The sequence below is a fragment of the Oryctolagus cuniculus genome, chromosome 3, assembly GCF_051225735.1.
Source record: "Oryctolagus cuniculus isolate XC-2025 breed Fujian yellow rabbit chromosome 3, ASM5122573v1, whole genome shotgun sequence".
NCBI classification, from domain to species: Eukaryota; Metazoa; Chordata; class Mammalia; order Lagomorpha; family Leporidae; genus Oryctolagus; species Oryctolagus cuniculus.
This window is the reverse complement of record NC_142869.1, coordinates 7,390,992-7,413,518: the sequence shown is the minus strand read 5'-3', so window position 1 is coordinate 7,413,518 and position 22,527 is coordinate 7,390,992. Positions and strand designations below refer to the sequence as shown.

The following is a 22,527-nucleotide window of genomic DNA, read 5'->3' as shown; positions in this document are numbered from 1 at the left end:
AACTGGGGAGTGAACCATCGGATGGAAGACTCTCTCTCTCTCTCTTTCTCTGCCTCTCCTTCTCTCTCTGTATAACTCTGACTTTCAAATAAATAAATAAATCTTAAACAACAACAACAAAGAGGAACATCATAGGGGCCAATGTGGTGGCATGGTAGGCTAAGCCTCCACATGTGCAGCCGGCATCCCTTGTGGGCACTGGTTTGTATCCCGGCTGCTCCTCTTCCATTCTAGCTCTCTGCTGATGGCCTGGGAAAGCAGGGGAAGATGGCCCAAGTGCTTGAGGCTTGCACCTGTGTGGTGGGAGACCCAGAACAATCTCCTGGCTCCTGATCGACCCAGCTCTGGCCGTTGTAGCCACTTGGGGAGTGACCCAGTGGTTGGAAGACCCTTCTCTCTGTAACTCTACCTCTCAAGTAAATAGTCTTAAAAAACAATAAAAAGAACATTATAATGCCTGCTATGCTGGGAATATACTGAAGTTGTGGATTGGAGATGTGCTGACAGTGCAAATCGCTTACTCCATGTACTCCAGAGGGAGTGGTGGTCTGCCTTCAGCCCACATGAGGAAGTTTGGGTCCATGCCACTGAGCGGGCACGGGCAAACGTCCACCCCAAACCTGCAGCCTTCACACCAGCAAGGCCACACTCTCTGCCCGACGTCCACTCAGAGTGAGAGCCACTGTTGCCCTGGAGAACAAGTCTCAGCCCTCCTTCCCCTGCTCTCCTGTTCCAGCCCCTAGCTGATCAGACCCCATTTCCAGTTCTGGAAAACCAGATTGTATTCTTTCAATTCTGTGTCCTTTTCCTTCTGGGTCCCCCCCCCCCCCAGTGGTCCCTTCCTCCCCGCTGAATCGCTGGGCCCCTCCACCTCCGGCTGGGCTTCCTCCGTCCTCCAGGACGAACAGACGAGTTCCGCCTGCATCGCAGTGTGTGTGAGAGTTCCGGAAGGGTCTGTTCAAGCATTAAAACTGCAGGTCCACTGAGTGCATTGATGCTTTTTTTTTTTTAAAGGATTTATTTATTTATTTGAAAGAGTTACACACACACACACAGAGAGAGAGAGAGAGAGAGAGAGAGAGGTATTCCATCCGCTGGTTCACTCCCCAGTTGGCTGCAACGGCCAGAACTGGGCTGATCTGAAACCAGGAGCCAGGAGCTTTCTCTGGGTCTCCCACGTGGGTGCAGGGGCCCAAGCATCTGGGCCATCTTCCACTGCTTTCCCAGGCCATAGCCGAGAGCTGGATTGGAAGTGGAGCAGCCGAGTCTTGAACTGGCGCCCAACTGGGATGCTGGCTCTGCAGGCGGCAGCTTAACCCACTACGCCACAGAGCCAACCCCCGTTTCTTCTTTAAACTTGATCGAGGCCTATGTGTGTGGCCTATGTGTGTGGCCTATGACAGTGTGAGCACTGTCCACCTTCAGGGATCTCCTAGTTATTGGTAGGGGGATCCTGAAATTTGCTTAATACTATGGTGATGTTTTTTAAAGCGCTAAGCAATTCAGGAACAATTTAATGTATCTCTTCCCTGTTTAACATGGAACACGTGGAGGGAGGCCCAAAGGCGTCTGGCGGAGTCTCCTAAATCCCTCCCTCCCTCTGCCCAGAAATACAAATCAGCGACCCGGAGAAACCTCTTGGACTACAGAAACCCCCCCTGATGGAGAACACACTGCAGTTCTCAGCGTGACTTTTGGGTTGTAGTTCACATTGCAACAGCGAGTTTCTGGCTGTCATGCCACTGTTCCTGTCAAAGTGGATGGGAACAGTCACCCTGAGGAAGAAGGGACTGAGCCACAGGGAACACGCCTCGGATCGCCGTCTGTGACGGGGAGGCGGCTCTGCTGGACCCGCAGGGCGTCCCTGGGCAGCGAGTGTGGACTGACTGAGCTGGAAGGACCCGTCAGCCGAAACACCCCCTTTCCCAGGATGCACCTGTTTCCCCTGGACACCATGAAAATATGAAAATAAAGCTCCACGTGGAAAGATGGAAGCATCCTGAAGTTCCCACGCATGTAGAGTCACCCCCACACCTCAGAGAGGCTGAGAATGGGGGACAGCCCACTTCACTGCTCTTTACCGCTGGGGGCGCTGTTCAGGCTTCCTCCGCCCACGCGTGATGGGCAGTTCTCCGCGTGGGGCGGCCCACTCGCACACATGATTGTACGTTTTCTCTCATTTTCAATAAATCCTGTCCTACTTGGGCACCTTCCCATGTCTCAGCTTGGAATTCTTGTCTCTGTGTGAGACAGAACCTGGAGCAGAAATTCAGGCTCCTGCCCACATGAGACCCGTCTGCCCTCCGCTTCCCTGCACTGCCCACCACCCTGGCCCTGAGGGAACACGCGGTGGTGCCCCCCGCTCCGGATTCAAGCCACTGTGGACTCTGACACTGTACTCCCGGCTGGGGACTTCCCTATGGTCACCGCTGGACACCTGCTCTATGGAGCACGTGACAATGGTTACTTCTCCGGCTCTCTAGAACATTCGGCCTGCTCCTGGAGGGTTCCTTTACCTCCGCACACACCTCCCATATTGGGGTTTCCTTGGTTGCACCCTCAGCCGTTCTCTGTGCACACACTTGGCTGGACAGGCCCCTCTGCGGTTTTGGTAGGGTTCTCCACTGCGCCAGCTCTCTGACCTGAATCATCAACTCCTACCCTCCAACATCACCTTTTCTCTGCCTGCTCGGCCACCAGCCCGCACCTTCGGGGTCAGGGACCACACCTGGGTGGCCCACCTCTGTATTCGCTCAGCCGGCGGGCATCTGGCTCTGAGCACGTGTCCAGTGGAAAAACGAGCGACCTTGTAACAGGAAAGGGGCCCGCGCGGCGACACCCAGGGGCTCCTGGCCCCGAGCAGCTTCAGGGCTGGAGGCGTCTGCGGGACAGGCCAGGGCGAGAAGGGTGGCTGGCACCAGGGTCAGGTGGCTGGCACCGCCCGCTGCGGCCGCTCAGCCCCGCCGCCGCGCACGCAAGGCGCTTTGGCCCCACCCGGCCACCGTTGCGCTCGCGAACGCCGCGCCCCTGACCCGGAAGAGCATTCTCCTTAGCAACTGCGGGTCCGCGGCGGCGCCGGCCTCCCGGGAGCGACGGTGAGGCCCTCCCCGCCCCCTCCCCCTGCTGTATTCGGGACCCAGCTCGAGGCCGGCTCCCCGGGGCTCCGAGGCGCGGGGCTGGGCACCTGCGGCGGCGGCCCGGGGCGGGCGTCCTGCGCCTCCCGCGTCGCTGCCCGGCCCCGACGTCGCCATGCCCACCCCACGCCCCCCGAGCCTGGCGGGTCTGTCTTAGCAGGCCCAGTCCTGGCCCGGCCAGCCCTCCGCCCCTCCCCGGGGTGGCCCGTGGGGTGCGCGACGCAGAGCCTGTGGCCAGGCTCGGGGCACCTGTGGACGCCGTGTCCCGAGCGAGGTGTTCGGGCTGGCCGGCAGTACCGCCTGATGACAGCCCCGGACGTTTGCTCGCGCTTCCCTGTATCCGCCTTCCTGACTCGAGAGCCCCTGCAGCCGAGCACTTCGACCCTCCTCCGGGAAACTGGCTCTCCAGTTGAGAGCGGGGTGTGGTCGCTGTCCCAGAGTCGGTGTCGTCTCGTTTTCTCCACTAGGCCATCTCCCTGGGGCTGGTCTCGAGGGAAAGCGGCGACTTGGGAGGACGTGGGGGCACGTGTTTGTCCCCGCTTTGGGCTTGCAAAGACCCCGTGGCCCCGAGACCCTTCCTTGAGTGACTTTGTACGGGAGCCAGCGAGGACACCGTCAGCCTGATGTGAGCGTTGTTGCCTAGCGAAGTTATTCTTAACCCCGGGATGATGGAGCTAAAGCAGGCACGCGGACACCTTCCGGAGTGGCACTTAGGGACAGATTGCAGATTAGACCCCGCATCCATCATTCAGGGCCGTGTGATTCCATTTCAGGTCAACGTTTGTTAAGCACCGACTGTTACGTGCAGTTGGGGGACGTGGTAGAAGGAAGAGCCTGCAACCCCCCCCCCCCCCACCCCGTTCAAGTGTTAGGAAAGCAGTAGCAGGGCGCTTGTTCCATGCAGAGTACGCGGTGTAGACGGTGGGTGCCACAGTGGGTCAGAGCAGGCGGACAGAGCGGCTTGTGTCAGGATTTCAGGATTTGGTTGTGGATTAAATGGGACTGAATTTGTCTCCATGGGCGAAGTTTGTCTTTGTGGTGGGGAAGACTGCGTCTCACATTATTTCTTTTTATCTAGACTCGAGGGTTTGGGAAATAGTTTCACGTGGCGTCTTGGGGTCCTCCTTGAAAGCTCTTAGGCTGTGTGGTGTCAGCTCTGTGCCCTGCGAACGCTCAGTACGGATCTTTCAGCACTCTTCCGGTGTGAGACCCAGGGTCGCACAGGGGACTCTGCCACTTGGCGATTCTTCTCTTTGCTTCTGTAGTTGTTCTTATGTCTGGATGAAGTACAGTGTAAGTAAGATTAGTTCCCGTCTCGTACATGCTGACGAGTCTCGGAAATGCCGCTCCTTGGTAGCCGGCAGCTGGGCCCTGTTTTGTCTTTGGGATGTGTCTGTGTGTGGGTAAGGCTACCGGCCTGCGATGCTTAGCGTTTGCCTGGAGACAGGAGGGCCGGGCCACTTGGATGCACATCTGAATGGACTCTTGTTTGTTTCTTAGTGTGATAGGGATTTTAGACTCAATTGTTTTGGGCATTAGGGGACCCTAAGTTGTGTTGCTTTCTTGCAGGTTCCGTGTTGGTGTGTTCATTTACTCCACAGCTGACTGAGTGCTTGCCTGGTCCTAGGCGCTGTGCTTGGCTTTGGAGGGGCAGAGTAAGGAAAGGCGTGGTGGTTGTGCTCAGCGGATGACATTCCAGTAAACGCCCGCGCATGTAAAGCTGCGGCCCTGGTGAGTGTTTAGTGAGGGAGCCGCAGGAGTGACACTGGATGCACGAGAAAGGAAGGGGCCCGTCAGAGCAAGCAGCCGGGTCTGGGGAGAGGACCAGCGGCTTCCGTAGGCGTGGGAGCATCTGGGAGAATCAGGTGGGCGGCTGCAGTGCGGGGCAGGGCTAGGCAGGCACATTGGAGAGTTTTTCTGTATCCCCTGAGATCGGAGAAGCCTCTGGGCTTTAACGTGGGGACATGGGTTGGATTTTGTGTAGGGATGAACAATCAGATTGTGTTTGAATAGCTTGCTTTGTGTTTCTGCCATTGCTTAGTATCCGTGTTGTTTTCTGAAATCCCTATTTCTTCAATGTCCTCCCTGTGTTGTGTTGTAGTTGGAGGACCCTCTGTGTCCTACTAGCAAGATTTGTCTTTTTTTTTTTTTTTTTTTTTTTGGTAAAAAGGAATTTTGGGGAGCAGGATTGGTGGTTAGGAGTCAGTGTAGCCGCTAGGGCACTAGGGCAACGCTTTCTGTGACTCTTTCCCCGTTCCCCTTTGCTTCTAAATTGTGGTTGAAAAACCTGAACCATTTAAGTACACGGAAGGGCTTCAGAGAAGTTCGTGCAGAATCCTCATTGTCTTCTAGTTTCAGTGGTGTTCAGTACATTTACCTTATTGCGCAGTGGTCTCCAGAGTTTTTTCATCTTGGAGAACGCACTCTGTACTCCTTAGCAAGTCCTCCCCACCCCTGCAGCTGCGGGAGCCGCCCGTCGGCTTTGGACTGCCTGTGCCTACATAGCTGGTGTCACATCCCCCTGCGCATTGACCCTCGCGCTCCTTCCTTCCCTGGGGTCTTCCTTCTCTCCTGCAGTCCAGGTCCTACCAGTTCTCAAAGGATGGGGCTCCTCCCCACGTCTTTGAACTTGTACGCATACGCCCAGAGTGGAAGAGGCCTGTCCAGCCCTCTGTTCTGGAGCGGACCGCCGGTCCTGTCCAGTTGTCCGTGATCGGCCGGGCGCAGTCGGGATGACTTCCCGGGCCTCTTCTGCTTCTGCTGCCTCGTGATCTACAGCTGTTTTTGGTTAGACCGCAGATGCCACGGTTGCATGGACACTGACTTCCCTGTCCCCGGTCCTTCATCCCCAGGAACGTTGTGTGCTCAGGGAATGCTTGTTGATCGTTTGTCCTCAGGACTTCCATTGCCTGAAAGATTGCTGCACCTGAAATCAGAACGGCGTCTCGTTCGGACCGTTGACGGTCAGATTTACCTTGGGCCTCCTGCAGTGAATGCTTCTTTCCCTCAGTAACCAGGGCTGAGTCTCCCCTTTCCTAATGCCTTCGGTAGTGCATACAATCGTTCATGACCCGTGTTCTTGGCTTCCCTTGAAATTTTGATGGAAGTCTCATGAAAAGCCTTCAGAATAAAAAGTCCTGATGCATGACACCTCTTAGGTTGATTGATTTATTTTGAGGCAAAGATTTATGCTTTTGATTTTTTTAGCTGCTGAATATTCTGAATAACTTTCACCACAGATTGCAGTGCTCCTCTCAGGATGCCTTCAGGACCAGTTGACTTTGATGTTGGGCTGGAAATGCTTTTGAGATTGCTCAATATTCTAAGTTCAAAAGAAGTGTGATGAAGCATTCTCTTGTGTGTGAAAGATTTATAAACTTTTGTTTGTAGTTTGCCCCTTTGTTCCAGGCTTTGGTTGCTTGTGATGCTGTATGATCCACTTCCTTTAAAAAAAAACAACTATTTATTTGAAAGACAGAGAGAGAGAGAGATAGATAGATTAATAGATAGAGCGATATATCATTTATCTGCTAGTTCACTCTCCAGATGGCCACATCCAGGTCTCCCACATGAGTAACAGGAGTCCAAGCACTTGGGCCATCCTCTGCTGCTTTCCCGGGCACATTAGCAGGGAGCTGGGTCGGAAGTGGAGCATCTGGGACTAGAAGCCATGCTCCGATATGGGATATTGGGATCTCAAGTGTTGATTTAACCTGCTGCATCACAACCCCAGCCCTATAATCTACCTTCCAGAATCCAGTTATTAGAATGTTCTTTTATTTTTAACCTTCAAAATCTTTTTTCCCCAATAGTAACTTTTTTATGGGAAGAGAAATGCCATTGATCACATTACAAATAAAGCTATGTGCTTGGAATAGGTAGACAGGTCCCTGAGGTCCAGCCATCTCTTCCATTGTCAGTGATGTTGGGGAAATTTAGGTCTAGCCTTAGGATCCTTATTAGAATGAGGCAGGTAGTAGGACTGTGGAAGATGCTCCTTTTTGTCATGTCACATGAAGTAGAAGGATTTGACAAGGATTTTTCAGCTAGAAAGCATTTTATTTAGAATCACAGCAAGAACTTGGTGTCCTAGGGTTGTTGTTATGTGCCTAATTATGTTGAAGCTAGAATTGGTCAAGTTTAGTCAATTGTTAATCCAGCTACTTTATTTTCCCCAAAAGGAATATCATTTTGTTACTGTAATCGCCAAATTGTGATTTCTGTATAGGGTAATAACTCTTTTACACTGTGGGTGGTAATGTAAATTAGTGCAGCCATTGTGAAAAACAATATGGATATTTCTTTTTTTCTTTTAAAGATTTTTTTTTCTTTCCTCTCTTTCTTTTTTTTTTTTGACAGGCAGAGTTAGACAGTGAGAGAGAGAGACAGAGAAAAAGGTCTTCCTTCCGTTGGTTCACCCCCCAAATGGCCACTACGGCTGGCGCGCTGCGCCGATCTGAAGCCAGGAGCCAGGTGCTTCCTCCTGGTCTCCCACGTGGGTACAGGGCCCAAACACTTGGGCCATCTTCTACTGCCTTCCCGGGCCACAGCAGAGAGCTGGACTGGAAGAGGAGCAACTGGGACAGAACCAGCGCCCCAACCGGGACTAGAACCCGGGGTGCCGGTGCCGCAGGCAGAGGATTAGCCTAGCGGGCCGCGGCGCCAGCCCTTCCCTCTCTACGATTTATTTATGTGTTTTTTTGAAAGGCAGAGATAGAGAGAGACAGAGATTCTTCCATCTGCTGATTCACCCTTGAAATGGCCGCAATAGCTGGGCTGGGCCAGGCCAAAGCCAAAGGTCCAGAGCTTCTTCTGGGTCTCCTGTGTGGGTGCAGGGGCCCAAGCACTTGGTTCATCTTTTTCTGCTTTCCCAGGCACATTAGCAGAGAGCTGGATTGGAAGTGGAGCAGCTGGGTCTTGAACCAGTGTCCATGTGGGATGCTGGCGTCGCAGGAAGCTGGTACTCACTGTGCCACAATGTTAACACCTATTTCTTTATTTGAAAGGCAGAGTTAGTTACAGAGGTAGACAGACACATACACACACAGAAAGAGAAAAGAGAAAGAGGGGGGGAGAGAGAGAGAGAGAGAGAGAGAGAGAGAGATCTTCCATCTGTTGGTCTACTGCCCAAATGGCTACAACAAGCTAGGGGTAGGCCAGGCCAAAGCCAGGAGCCTGGAGTTCTATCTGGTTCTCCTACATGGGTGCAGAGATCCAAGGACTTAGGCCATCTGCTGCTGCTTTCCCATGTGCGTTAGGGAGCTGGATTGGAAGTGGAACAGCCAGGACTCAAACCAGCACTCATATGGGATGCAGGCTTAACTCATTACACCAGAATGCTGGTCCCTGGAGTTTTCTTAAAAAAGCTAGAAGTAGGGGCATAACAGGTAAAATTGCCACCTGCAATGCTGGCATCCTATATAGGTGTTGTTTTGAGTCCTGGTTATTCCACTTCTGATCCAGCTCCCTGGTAACAGCTTAGGAAAAGCAGTGGAAGATGGCCCAAGTGTTTGGGCCCCAGCAACTCATGAGGGAGACCTGAAAGAAGCTCCTGGCTTTGGCCTGGTCCAACCCTGGCCATTGTGGCCATCTGGGGAGTGAACCAGCAGATGGACGATTGATCAGTCTCTTTCTCTTTCTCTCTCTCTGTTACTCTGACTTTCAAATAAAAATAAGTAAATCTAAAAAAACCCAAAAAGGCTAGAAGTAGACTTGCCATATGATCAGCAATCCCACTACTGGATATATTTCCAAAAGATATGAACTCATTGTATCGAAGAAGTATGTGCTTTACCTCGTTTACAGCAGCACTGTTCACAACAGCCAAAATATGGAATCAGTCAAGGTGTCCGTCATCAGATGAGTGGATAAAGAAAATGTGTATTCTCTCTCTCTCTCTCTCTCTCTCTCTCTCTCTCTCTCTCTTTCTCTCTTGGGAATACTATTCAGCTCTACAAAAGAATGAAATTCTGTCATTTGCAGCAAAGTGGTTGGGAGCTAGAGATCATCATATTGAAAGTATCTGTCACAGAAAGACAGATGCTGCATGTTCTTCCTCTGTGTGGGATCTAAAATTAAGAAATAAAGAAGAAGAAGAAAAATCTATGTGTATCTGTTTTGACAGTATTTTGTTAAACCTTGTTTTAAATATTTGTCAAACAAATTGAAAAGAGTTATAGACTACTATAGTATTAATGATTTTGTGACTACTTTAAAATTTATGAGTGAAGTTGAACACCTTTTCATTTGATTGTTGTTTATAGACCTTGCCTGTTTTCCTGCTGACCTTTGGTCTTTCACTTTTTATTTGTTGAACTCTTTATGAAGTAGAGCCATTAAGCTTTTGCAATAAAAATTAAAATGTTATCTCAAAAACATATTAAGTTGAAAAAGAAAATTCTGTACAGGAATTTTCTAAGTGAACATTAATCAATGCATTGAAATTTCACTTTACGAAGCAGGTAAAATGTAGTGCAGAACATATTGTGACAAAATATTGTAAAATTTTCTGGCTTTAAAGTGCCCTTTTTAGTGCAAGTATTTAAGACACAATAGTGTCTAGTTCAGCAAAAGTATTTATATAAAACCATATGTGATTCATAAAATATATAGTGGTTTAATTATATGGTTTTAAATGAGTCTGCTGTGGAATTCAGCGTAACTGCTACAAATACCCAAGGTGTTTTTATTTTTATTTTTTTTTAAAGATTAATTTATTTGAGAGGCAGAGTTACAGACAGAGAGAGGGAGGAGAGACAGGTCTTCCATCTGGGGTTCACTCCCCAAATGGTTGCAGCGGCTAGAGCTGTGCTGATCCAAAGCCAGGAGCTAGGAGGTTCTTCTGGGTCTCCCTTGTGGGTGCAGGGGCCCAAGCACTTGAACCGTCTTCCACTGCTTTCTCCATTAGCATAGAGCTGTATTGGAAGTGGAGCATCCTGGACACAAACTGGCGCCCATATAGAGTGCTGGCGCTGCAGCTAACCTACTACGCCTCAGCGCGGGCCTCTCCAATGTGGTCTTAACAGGAATAATTTGGCTTCAGGTAGGAATGCCTCCCAGAATTTTATCATCTATTTCTGCATTTGTACTAATGATTCTAAGCACTTGATAATAGTTTTAAAATCCTTTGCTCATTCTTTTTCAACTCTTACCACTTTTTTTCCAGTCATTTCAGAGAGCTGTGCAAAATCTGTTTCTGCTGGTTGTGCTTTTTCTTGTCTCATTTTTAGCTTGCTCTTTTTTTTTTTTTTTAAGATTTATTTATTTATTTGAAAGAGTTACACAGAGAGAAGGAGAGGCAGAGAGAGAGAGGTCTTCCATCCACTGGTTCACTCCCTAGTTGGCCGCAATGGTCAGAGCTGCGCCGATCCGAAGCCAGGAGCCAGGAGCTTCTTCTGGGTCTCCCACATGGGTGCAGGGGCCCAAGCACCTGGGCCATCTTCTACTGCTTTTCTAGGCCAAAGCAGAGAGCTAGATTGGAAGTGGAGCAGCTGGGACTTGAACTGGCACCTATAGGGGATGCTGGCATTGCAGGCGGCAGCTTTACCCACCATGCCACAGCGCTGGCCCCAGCTTGCTGTGTTTTACCTGGTTTGTTAGGAATAATCCCATTGGCCTGTTTTGTGTTGTTTCCTTTTGAGCAGAGATTTGAGTGTCTTCCCATTTCGGCAGCACTTCATTCAGTGGTCAAACACAACTTTGACTACAGGGGTAGGATGAATGTGGTCAGTAACTCATTCTGAAAGCACGTAAGAGGCAGCTCTGGATGAACTGGTCCATCTTTTCCTTAACCTCTGAGAGCTGCGACAAAGCAGAGAGCTGGCCTGGAAGAGGGGCAACCGGGACAGAATCCGGCATCCCGACTGGCACTAGAATCCGGTGTGCCGGTGCTGCAAGGTGGGGGATTAGCCTAGTGAGCTGTGGCGCCGGCCAGCATCCTTATCTCTTTCACTGTACTTCATGTTTCTCTTTTATCTGGCTGCTTCTAAGATTTTTAAAAAACGATTTATTTATTTATTTGAAACTCAGAGTTACACATACACACACACACACACACAGAGAGAGAGAAAGAGAGAGAGAGAGAATGAATGAGAAAAGGAGGTCTTCCATATGCTGGTTGACTCCCCAATTGGCTGTAATGGCACGAGGTGGGCTTATATGAAGCCAGGAGCCTGGAGCTTCTTCCCCATCTCCCATGTGGGTGCAGGGGCCCAAGGACCTAGGCTGTCTTCTACTGCTTTCCCAGGCCATAGCAGGGAGCTGGATCGGAAGTGGAGCAGCCAGGCCTGGAACTGGTACTCAAATGGGATGCTGGCACTGCAGGCGGTGTCTTTACCCACTACTGCACAGTGGCAGCTCCAAGATTTTTTTTTTTAAACTGATTGTAGACAAATTGAAATGATGTGGCCGGCGCCGTGACTCACTAGGCTAATCCTCCGCCTTGCGGCGCCAGCACACCGGGTTCTAGACCCGGTTGGGTCACTGGATTCTGTCCCGGTTGCCCCTCTTCCAGGCCAGCTCTCTGCTGTGGCCAGGGAGTGCAGTGGAGGATGGCCCAAGTGCTTGGGCCCTGCACCCCATGGGAGACCAGGAAAAGCACCTGGTTCCTGCCATCAGATCAGCACAGTGCGCCGGCCGCGGCGGCCATTGGAGGGTGAACCAACGGCAAAGGAAGACCTTTCTCTTTGTCTCTCTCTCTTTCACTGTCCACTCTGCCTGTCAAAAAAAAAAAAAAAAAAAAAAAAAAAAAAGTATTGTGGTATAGCTTTTTTTTTTGATTGGTATCCTTGAATTTCTTAGATTTTGATTTTATAGTTTACATCAAACTTAGAAAATTTTTGACTGCTACTTTTTCCAATATTTTTTCTTGCCCCACTTCTCTTTTTTGTAGATCTCAGTTATACATACAAGTATAAATTGTCCCATGGGTTACTGATGGTCTTTGTTCATTTTTCTTTTCTTTTTTTTTTTTTTTTTTGTTTCTTTTTAGGTAGTTTATATTGCTGCATGTTCAAGTTCACTAATTTTTTTTTTCTTCCCCAGTGTCTCATCTGCTGTTAGTCACATCTGATATATTTTTCTTCTCAGACATCATAATTTTTATCTCTTAAAATAATCCGGAAGATTGAATTGGATCTTTTTTCTTTTTTCTATGTTTCTTTTCTTTTCTTTTTTTTTTTTTTTTGACAGGCAGAGTGGATAGTGAGAAAGAGAGAGAGAGAGAAAGGTCTTCCTTTTGCCCTTGGTTCACCCTCCAATGGCCGCCACGGCTGGCGCGCTGCGGCCAGCACACCGCGCTGATCCGAAGGCAGGAGCCAGGTACTTATCTTGGTCTCCCATGGGGTGCAGGGCCCAAGCACTTGGGCCATCCTCCACTGCCTTCCCGGGCCACAGCAGAGAGCTGGCCTGGAAGAGGGGCAACCGGGACTAGAACCCGGTGTGCCAGTGCCGCTAGGTGGAGGATTAGCCTATTGAGCCGCTGCGCCGGCCTGTTTTCTATGTTTCTTAACGTGTTTTTCCTCTAGCTTCTGGAAACTATGTAATACAGTTCTAATAATTACTATTTTGCTGTCCTTTAGTATGTTTTCCAAATATTTCTACATTTTCATTCTCTTCGTCTCTCTCTCTCTCTCACACACACATTGACTGAAGAACTACTGTAGGTAATTTCCCCATTTTCATTACTTAGTAGAATTTTGAACATGATTAACTCACAGGTTTAGTGATTGATAACATTTTCTTACTGTAGTATTCTTAGTTCTGCCTCATTAATACTTGCATTGTTTATTTTATAAGAAGCCTTAAATCCTGTGTTCATAAAATTCCTTCCAAAGACGTCAGCATACGTTATGCCAATTCATCTTTTGATTGTTTCAGCCGTAAGCTTACATACCCAAAGAGTATTGCACTTGGTCATCCAGCATCCAGCTTCAGCTTAAGGGTCATCGTGTGGTCTTGACTGCTGGAATGAAAGAAGCGCGCCGATGATAGTGTCGTGCTTCGGAGCCAGGCCTCGTTCTCTGGGACTCTTACTTCTGGCTGGTGAGTAGGAGCATGGCGGGCATTGGCCTTGGACTCACAGTTGCCCACCATGTGCAGAACTGGCTCTGACACTGCAGGTGCGCCACTGGACTCACTGTAATCTTTGTGTCTCAAAGGAATTGAGAGCTGAGGTTCCAATGAATTTCAGTCAGTTAAAAAATAAACGGGAAGAAAAATCTTACTGTTAAAATTGCATCATTCTTCCTGCAGTCCTTTTAATATAACCCTTTTTATTTTTGCATTCTGGCAAGGATTGTCTTTGCCAGAGCTCCCTAAAGTGATTGGCAGGGTTTGAGTTTGAGCAGAGTGCAGTGCCCTGTTTTTATTTTTTTTCTTTATTTTATTTACTTGAAAGACAGAGTTACAGAGAGAGAGAGAGGTCTTCCATTCTGCTGGTTCACTCCCCAAATGACCGAAATGGCCCGATCATGAAGCCAGGAGCCAGGAGCTTCTTCTGGGTCTCCCAAGTGGGTGCATGGGCCCAAGCATTTGGGCCATCTTCTACTGCTTTCCCAGGCCATAGCAGAGAGCTGGATGGGAAGAGGAGCAGCCAGGACTCAAACTGGCGCCCATATGGGATGCTGACGCTGAAGGCTGGGTCTTTAATCCGCTGCACCACAGCACCAGCCCCAGTGCCCTGTGTTGTAGTCCCTCCCTGCCCCTGTGAATTCCTTGCTAATTGCAACTTCAGAAGCAAAGGTGAAAATGAATGATTTTGCTAATTCCTACCTGGAGACTACTTTAGAAGGACATTATGGAACCTAGCAGGTTTTCAGTGGCAGAGATTAAAAGTTTGTGTGAGCCTTACAGCCTTAACTAGTTTGTTTTTAGATTGTGGTGTTTTTATATTAAACACTGAGAACTTACAGAATTATGTATGCAAAATATGCGTAACAGGACCAACCAAAACTGGTGTTGAGGCTGAATTCTCCAATGTAACAGTACTGAGGTAGCGGGGGCCTTTAAGAGGGGTTAGTGCTTGTCTGGAGGGGTGTTTGCAGTCTGCAAGGACGTTCCAGTCTTACGGGAAGTCCAGAGACAGCCAGCTGTTACAAGCAGGCCTGACAGCCCTGAGGAATCTCTCTACTGCACACGCTCCTAGTCCCTCCAGTGTGTGCTCCTGTGGTGGTGTCATCCGCTGTGTTGTGAGGCACAAGAGGCCGCCAGCTATGATCACTTGAATTTGGACTCCAAGCTAATTGTGAGCCTGATAAATGTCTTTTCTTTGTACATTACCCATCCTTAAGTATTTTTGTTACAGCAACACATGACATTTTACTGTGCACTGTTGTGCAACCACCACCTCTCTCTGGTTCCAAAACATTTTCATCACCACAAAAGAAAACCCTGTACCTGTTAATTAGTTGCCTGATCAAATCAGGGAGTTAGTTTTTCCATTTCCTTTTCTTTTCGTTTGGAATCTACTAGCTTCTCTCTGCCAATTATTTATAAGGTAAATGTAATTTATTATGAACTATAGTCACCTCACTGTGCTGTGAAATGCCAGAACTTACTACTTCTATTTTTTTAAAAGATTTATTTTGTTTATTTGAAGGTAGAGAGGCAGAGAGAGAGAGAGAGAGAGAGAGAGAGAGACAGACAGAGATAGAAAGCTGCCATCTGCTAGTTTACTCTTCAAATGGCCGCAATAGCCAGGAGCCTGGAATTCCACCTGGATCTCCCGGAGGCCCAAATAGTTGGGCCATCTTCCTCTGCTTTCCAAGGTGCTTTAGCAGGGAGCTGGATCAGAAGCAGAGCAGCTGATACTCAAACTGGTGCTCTGATATGGGGAATACTGGAGTGAGAAGGGATGGTTTACCTGCCGCGCTGGAATGCTCGCCCCATCTGTCTGTGTTACCTGATGTCCCTCTATCCCCAGTTCCCCCACCCTTCCCAGCCTCTTTTCTAGGTCTAGGTTATTGAATTTTTTAAAAAAAGATTGATTTGAGGGGCCACCATTGTGACGTAGTGGGTAAAACTGCTATCTGCGATATTAGCGTCCTGTGGGCACCAGCTCATGTCTTGATCCAGCTTCTGATGCAGCTCCCTGTTAATGGCCTGAAAAAGCACCAGAAAATGGCCCACGTGCTTTGGCTCCTGCCACTCACATAGGAGACCTAGAAAAAGCTCCTGGCTCCTGGCCCTTGGCTTCAGCCCAGCCTAGCCCCAGCCACTGTGGCCATCTGGGGAATGAACCAGCAGATGGAAGATCTCTTCCTTTCTCCCTGTGACTTTCAAATGAATAGTAAAAGAGAGAGAGAGAGAGAGACAGAGAGAGAGAGAGAGAGAGAGAGGTCTTCCATCTGCTGGTTCACTCCCCAAATTGCTGTAACAACTGGTGCCGGACCAGGTGGAAGCCAAGAGCCAGGAACTCTATCCTGGTCTCCCACATGTGTGGCAAGGTCCCAGATACTTGGGCCATCTTCTGTCTTCCCTGGTGTGTTAGCAGGGAGCTGAACTGGAAGTAGAGCAGCTGGAAATCTAGCTCTCCAATATGGGATGCCAGTGTCTCCAGCATGGCTTAACTCACAGCTCCATTTTTTTATTTTAAACTTGTGCGTATGAGAGAGAACATGTTATATTTATCTTTCTGTGTCTGGCTTATTTCATTTAACATAATGACCTTCAGTTCTGTTCATTTAGAAAAATTTTTTTAAAAAAGCTACTTTACATTTTAAATTAGATCTTTTTTTTTTTTTTTTTTTTTTTGACAGGCAGAGTGGACAGTGAGAGAGAGAGACAGAGAGAAAGGTCTTCCTTTGCTGTTGGTTCACCCTCCAGTGGCCACCGTGGCTGGCACACTGTGGCTGGCATGCTGTGACTGGCACACTGCGCTGATCCGATGACAGGAGCCAGGTACTTATCCTGGTCTCCCATGGGGTGCAGGGCCCAAGGACTTGGGCCATCCTCCACTGCACTCCCTGGCCACAGCAGAGAGCTGATCTGGAAGAGGGGCAGCCGGGACAGAATCCGGCGCCCCGACCGGGACTAGAACCCGGTGTGCTGGTGCCGCAAGGTGGAGGATTAGCCTAGTGAGCCACGGCACTGGCCCTTAAATTAGATCTTAATATCTTATTAACTTTATTCCCAAGCATTTTGTGAGTTTGATTACTATTTAAAATTGATCTTTTTTCTTATTAAATTTTAAAATTTATTATTGTTGTCTTATAGGTATGTTATTAATAATTTATTTCTTGATTTTGAATCTGCTCTTTCTGTTACTCTTGCTGAAATCTCACTCATCTTAATAATTTGAATATATCATTTTAGGTGTTTTAGATAGGCAGCCATATTATTTGTAAATGAGGAAAGCATAGTCTCTTTTCCAATATTTATTCTCCTTATTTCACTTTCTGATTATGTTGGCTAGGACCACGCTAGCACAGTTGTAAGTGGTATCTTGGCTTAGCTTTAATGGGAATGCCAGTAACATTATACTGTTAAGTATGATATCTGCTATATGATATATATACTATAAATATGTGATATTTTTAAAATTATGTAAGCTATGCGCTTTATTAATTTTTTAGATGTTGTTTATACTAATTGGTGATAAATTTTGTTATAATCTTTTAGGACATTTGTTGTCTACTTTCCCCTACATAGTAACTTGTTATTAATCTATTCTCTTAAGAATATACCTTGTTCGAGTGTAGATGTCAATATACTGTGAGGATTCAGTTTGTGAATACTTTGTAGGATTTTTGCATATATGTTCATAAGTGAGATTGGTCTGTATTTTTGTTTTTTAAATGTCTTTTCCTGTTTGGCTTTGTATGCTAGAATGTGGTTAGCTAGCAGCATGTTACTGAGTTTTTCCTCCTACTCTGTGTTTTGGAATAGTTCATTAAACATGGGAAGCAAGACATCTGCCTTCACATTTGTTTATGATATAGTATGTGTTCAGTACTTACATATTTTAAGTTTTTGCAATTAAATCTATTAGTCTTTTTCATTGTTATGTATTTTATGAAATGTAATCCCTATTTTTAAAAAAGATTTTATTTATTTGAAAGTCATCGTGAGAGAGAGAGAGGGAGAGAGAGAGATATCTTCCATTTGCTGGTTCACTCCCCAGATGGCTATAATGGCCAGGGCTGGCCTAGGTCAAAGCCAGGAGCTTCTTCCAGGTCTCCCATGTGGGTGGCAGGGTCCCAAGCACCTGGGCCATCCTCTGATGCTTTTCCCAGGCCATCACAGGGAGCTGGATCAGAAGTGGAACAGCCAGGACTTGAACTGGTGCCCATATGGGATGCTGGCATTGGAGGTGGCAGCTTTACTGGCTACGCCACAATGCTGGCCCTCATAGTCACTTCTTTGTCAAGTTTGGTGTAAAGTAGGTAAAGGATAAAGATGTAGTTCATTTCTTTCCTATATGTAGTTGGTTGACCACTGTTTAGTACCATTTAGTGAGAATTTTTTTTCCATTGAACTGAAGTGCCACTTTATCATACACTAAATATAAATTCACATTTGTTTCATAGCTTTTTATTCAGGCTTCTTCCAGTGATAATCGTTGGTAAACTCATTTGAAAACTAAATTGAAAGACAAATAGTTTTTTTATCAAACCTTCTAACTTTAATCTGTTTTTATTTATCAGGCTCTACTTAAGACTTTGCATCCTGGATGTTTAGACTCTTCTGGTTTTCTTGGGATGTTGTTTGAGATATTGGAAAGGAATTCTCGCTGAATATCATTTGTCTGCTTGTAGTGCTGTGTTAGTTGCCGGGCTGCTGTACCTAAGTGTAGTCTTCCTTTAGCATCTTGTGGGATGGGTTCCTGGACCCCCCATGAATGCTGCTTATATACAGTGGCCCACTGTTTGCTTATAGTCTACACAAATCCTGCTGTATACTTGACATCATCTCTAGATTACTTGCAATACCTTCCGTGATGTAAGTTCTGTGTAAATGGTTGTACTCCTCTGTTGAGGGAAGTCTGTGCGCTCAGTACAGATGCTGGCTTATTTCCTGAACATGTTCTATCCACAGGTGGTTGAATCTGTGACGTGGACCCCGTGGATATGGGGGTCCCTCTCTACCACAGACCAGATGTCTCAGACAACAGAAATTTGCTGTCTCACAGTCCTGGAGGCTGGAAGTCTGGTATCAAGATGTCAGCATGGTGGACTCCTACTTTTTTTTTTTTTTTTTTAATATTTAGTTATTTATTTGACAGGCAGAGTTACAGAGGGAAAGGGAGAGTGAGACGGAGAGGGAGATGGGGAGAAAGAGAGAGAGAGAGAAAGAGAGGGAGAGAGAGAGGATTGATTTTCCATCTGCTGATTGACTCCCCAGATGGTCACAATAGCCAGGTCTGGGCCAGGTTAGGCCAAAGCCAGGAGCCAGGAGCTTCATCTGGGTCTCCCATGTGGGTGGCAGGGGCCCAGATACTTGGGCCATCTTCCACTGTTTCTTCCAGGCCATTAGCATGGGGAGTGGAACAGCTGGCCCATGTGTGGGATGCCAGAATTGCAGGCTTTGGCTTTGCCTGCTTCACCACATTGCCTGCCCTGAAGGCTGTGACGAGAGCCTCTTGACTGTGTCCCCTAGCCTCTGCTGGCTGGTGGAATCTTTGGCATTCTTTTACTTGTAGATGCATTATTTGATCTCTACCCTCATCTGCACATGACATTGCCTCTCTCTGTGTCTGTATCCATATTCTCCCTTTTTATAAGGACATCAATCATGCTAGAATAGGTACCTGCCCTACCCCCGACTTTATCTTAACTAATTATATCTGCAACAACCCTCTTTCTTCCTTCACTATCCAGATGACCACAACAAGCAGGGCTGAGCCAGGCTAAAGCCAGGAGCAGGAGCTTCTTCTGGGTCTCCTACACGGGGCCCAGACACTTAGGGCGTCTTGCGCTGCGTTCCCAGGCTGTTAGCATGGGGCTAGGTCGGAAGTGGAGTCGCTGGGACACGAGCTGGCATCCCTGTGAAAGCTGGCATCGCAGTCTCATCAAATAACCCGCTACACCACAGCGCTGGCCCCAGCCCTGGTTCTTACTAAGGTCACATTCTGAGTTACTTTGAGATTTAGACTTTAGCCTATGAATTTTTGAGAGTGCACAATTCAATCTGTGACAAATGACTGGTATTTTTCACTGGTTTTTGTCTTTGGTCAGAGTTTAGTCAATTCCATTATTTTGTTTCCTGATGCTGATTTCCTGCTTATTTATGCTTTCATTCCCTTTTTTTTTTTTTTTTTTTTTTTTTTTTTTTTTGACAGGCAGAGTGGACAGTGAGAGAGAGAGAGAGAAAGGTCTTCCTTTGCTGTTGATTCACCCTCCAGTGGCCGCCGCGGCCGGCGTGCTGTGGCCGGTGCACCGCACTGATCCGATGGCAGGAGCCAGGTACTTATCCTGGTCTCCCATGGGGTGAAGGGCCCAAGGACTTGGGCCATCCTCCACTGCACTCCCTGGCTACAGCAGAGAGCTGGCCTGGAAGGGGGCAACTGGGACAGAATCCAGCGCCCCGACCGGGACTAGAACCCGGTGTGCTGGTGCTGCTAGGCGGAGGATTAACCTAGTGAGCCACGGCGCCCCCCCCCCCCCCCCTTTTATGATTTACTTATTTATTTGAAAGGCTGAGTATAGCCAGTGTTGTGATATAGCTGGTGGAGCTGCGCCTGCAATGCTGGCACCCCATATGGGCACTGGTTCAAGTCTTAGCTGCTCTATTTCTGATCCAGCTCCCTGCTAATGGCCTGGGATAAGCAGTGGAAGATGGCCCAAGTGTTTGGGCCCTGCCAGCCACATGTAGATCTGGATGAAACTCTTGGCTCCTGACTTTGGCCTGGCCCAGTGCTGATTATTGTAACCATCTGGGGAGTGAACCAGAAGATGGAAGATCCCTCTCTGTCCCTCCCTCTCAAAATAAAGAAATCTTTAAAAAAAATTCTAAAAAAAAAAAGAGTGACAGAGAGAGGGGGGAGGGTGGAAGGAAAGGAGAATGAAAGAGAGAGAGAGTGAGAGAGAGAGAGAGAGTGTGTGTGTGTGTGTGTGTGTGAGAGAGAGAGATCTATCTATCTATCTTCCATCTGTTGGTTACTTCTCCAAATGGCTACAATGACTGGAGTTGGGCCAGGCTGATGCCAAGAGGCTGGAACAACATTTGGGTGTCCCTTGTGGGTGGCAGGGGCCCAGGTACTTGAGCCATTTTCTACTGCCTTCCTAGGCACGTTATCAGGGAGCTGGATTGGAAGTGTAGCAGCAGGAATTTGGATGGGCACTCTGATGTGGGGTGCTGGTATTGTAAGTGGCTGCTTAACCTGCTGTGCTGCAAGGCTGGCCCCCAAGTTTTCATTAGTCAGCAGAGAGCCATTGAATTTGCCATGTGCCACTCCTGTTCTCACCACTGTGACAAGGTTCCTGGACAGGAGCGTCGAGGGAGGAGATAGGGAGAAGATGCAAGTATGCAAATAAATGACCAATGTTATTTTAGGTCATAAGTACAGTGTAAGAACTATGAAAGAAATAGAACAATTTGCTGGAGTAGGAACATACTAACAGTCATAGATCAGAGTTTCTTAACTTCAGCACAATTGACATTTTATTTTTTAAAAATTTTTATTTATTTGAGAGGTAGAGTTACAGACAGAGGGAGAGATAGAGAGAAAGGTTTTCTATCTTCTGGTTCACTGGAGCTGGGTTGAACCGAAGCCAGGAGCTTCTTCTGGATCTCTGACATGTGCAGGGACCCAAGGACTTGGGCCATCTTCTACTGCTTTCCCAGGCCATAGCAGAGAGCTGGATTGAAAGAGGAGCAGCCAGGATATGAACCAGCACCCCATGGGATGCTGGCGCTGCAGGCAGAGGCTTAGGCCACTAAGCTACAATGCTGGCTCCCACTATTGATATTTAAAAAATTTTACTTTTAGTTCATGTGAAAGACAGAGAGAGAGAGAAAGAAAGAATATGAATGAATACCTTCCATCTGCTGGTTCACTCTCCACATGCCCCCACAGCCAGGGATGAGTCAAACTGAAGCCAGGCAGCCTGGAACTCCAACTGAGTTTCCCAGATATCAGGGACTCAAAACACTCGAGTGCCTGCTGCCTGCTGCCTCCCAGAATGCATCAGCAGGAAGCTGGATTGGAAGTGGTGTAAGCAGGTTCTGGTGTAGGATGTGGGTGTCCCAAGCAGTGGCTTAACCCACTGCAGTACAATGCCTGCCCCACTGTTGACGTTTTAGAAGGGACGGTTGTTTGCTGGGGGAAAGGGCTGTCCTGAGTACCGTGGGAAGTTTAGCAGCGTCCCTGGTCTTCACCCTTCAGATGCTGTCATGCCCTCCCCTCTGTGACAGCCAGATGTTTCTCCTGACATTGCCAGATGTCCTGGAGTGGGGGTGGGGGAGCAGAATTGCCCCAGCTGAAAACCATGAGTTTTTTTGGTTGCATTATCAGGGAAGGCTTCCTTTTGGTGTCCTTGCAGAGAGAAAATTTCTTTCTGTTAAGAATGTAATAGAACACTGTGGTTCTGTTCTTTCCATTTGTTTAACCAACTGGATCTCTTCCATGAGAAGTGGAGACTACAGAAAGAATTAGATGTATTTAGACATGAGAGCAGCCCCTCTTGTTTCATAAATGGTGACATTGAGATTAGCTGAGGTTACAATGCCAAAGCTGGGTGTTGTGGAGTCCTCACACCAGAGTCCGTGCCAGTATGGCTGAGAGGGCTTGGAAGGACGTCTCCTGGAAGTGTGCTTCTACGGAAGGTTCAGTCCTAGACTCTCAGTGTAGTCTTGCAGTATTTAATGAGCGTGAGAGAGCAAGAGAGCGAGAGAGAGACAGAGAGAGACAGAGACTAGATTCCAGGGCCCCCCAGAGCCTGTTTCAGTAGCCTGTTGTGAGGCTTGGGACTTGAATTTTGAACATGCTCTGGATACAGCTACAGGTCTGTGTGTTAGTGGCCCTGTCACACACTGACTCGAGGGTTGTATAAGCCTTTGGGATCTTGGTTTCCAGGCTGCTTCTCTTCTCCATTCTTTTCACCTACTGTCGTTTTTACTTATTATAAGGTCCAAATATGGTATCTTTTCCCTCTATCACCTGTCACAAGAAAAATCATTTATAATTTATTTATCCAAGGGGCAGAAAAACAGATAAGGTGCTTCCACCCACTGGTTAACTCCCCAGATGTCCACCGTGGCCAGGACTGGGTCAAGCTGAAGCCAGGAGCTCAATTCAGGTCTCCCACATGGGAGGGGAACCCAATTACTTGAGCCATTACTGCTGCTTCCCAGGGTCTGCATTGCAGGAAGCTAGAATCCGAAGCTGGAGCTGGCATCACGCTGAGGCTCGCTGATGGGGCACACGGGAGTCCTAAGCAGCATTTTAACTCCAGGC

At 48.0% G+C, this 22,527-nt stretch overlaps 1 protein-coding gene across 13 annotated transcripts in view; it reads left to right on the top strand.

Annotated features, from left to right (window-relative positions):
- Window positions 1–2,940: 2,940 nt before the first annotated feature.
- DIS3L2 (DIS3 like 3'-5' exoribonuclease 2) overlaps window positions 2,941–22,527 on the top strand; it is a 385,610-nt gene continuing 366,023 nt past the window's right edge. For 5 of the 13 annotated variants that reach the window (XM_070070055.2, XM_089329729.1, XM_089329736.1 and 2 more), the window contains exons 1-3: window positions 2,942–3,095; window positions 10,042–10,176; window positions 13,011–13,175. The gene's annotated coding sequence lies outside the window, so the exon portion shown is untranslated. Of the gene's footprint in view, window positions 3,096–3,185; window positions 3,760–4,703; window positions 4,866–10,041; window positions 10,177–12,323; window positions 12,453–13,010; window positions 13,176–22,527 lie in introns of those variants that run through there. The other 8 variants (XM_089329724.1, XM_070070057.2, XM_089329737.1 and 5 more) reach the window with 8 other exon arrangements.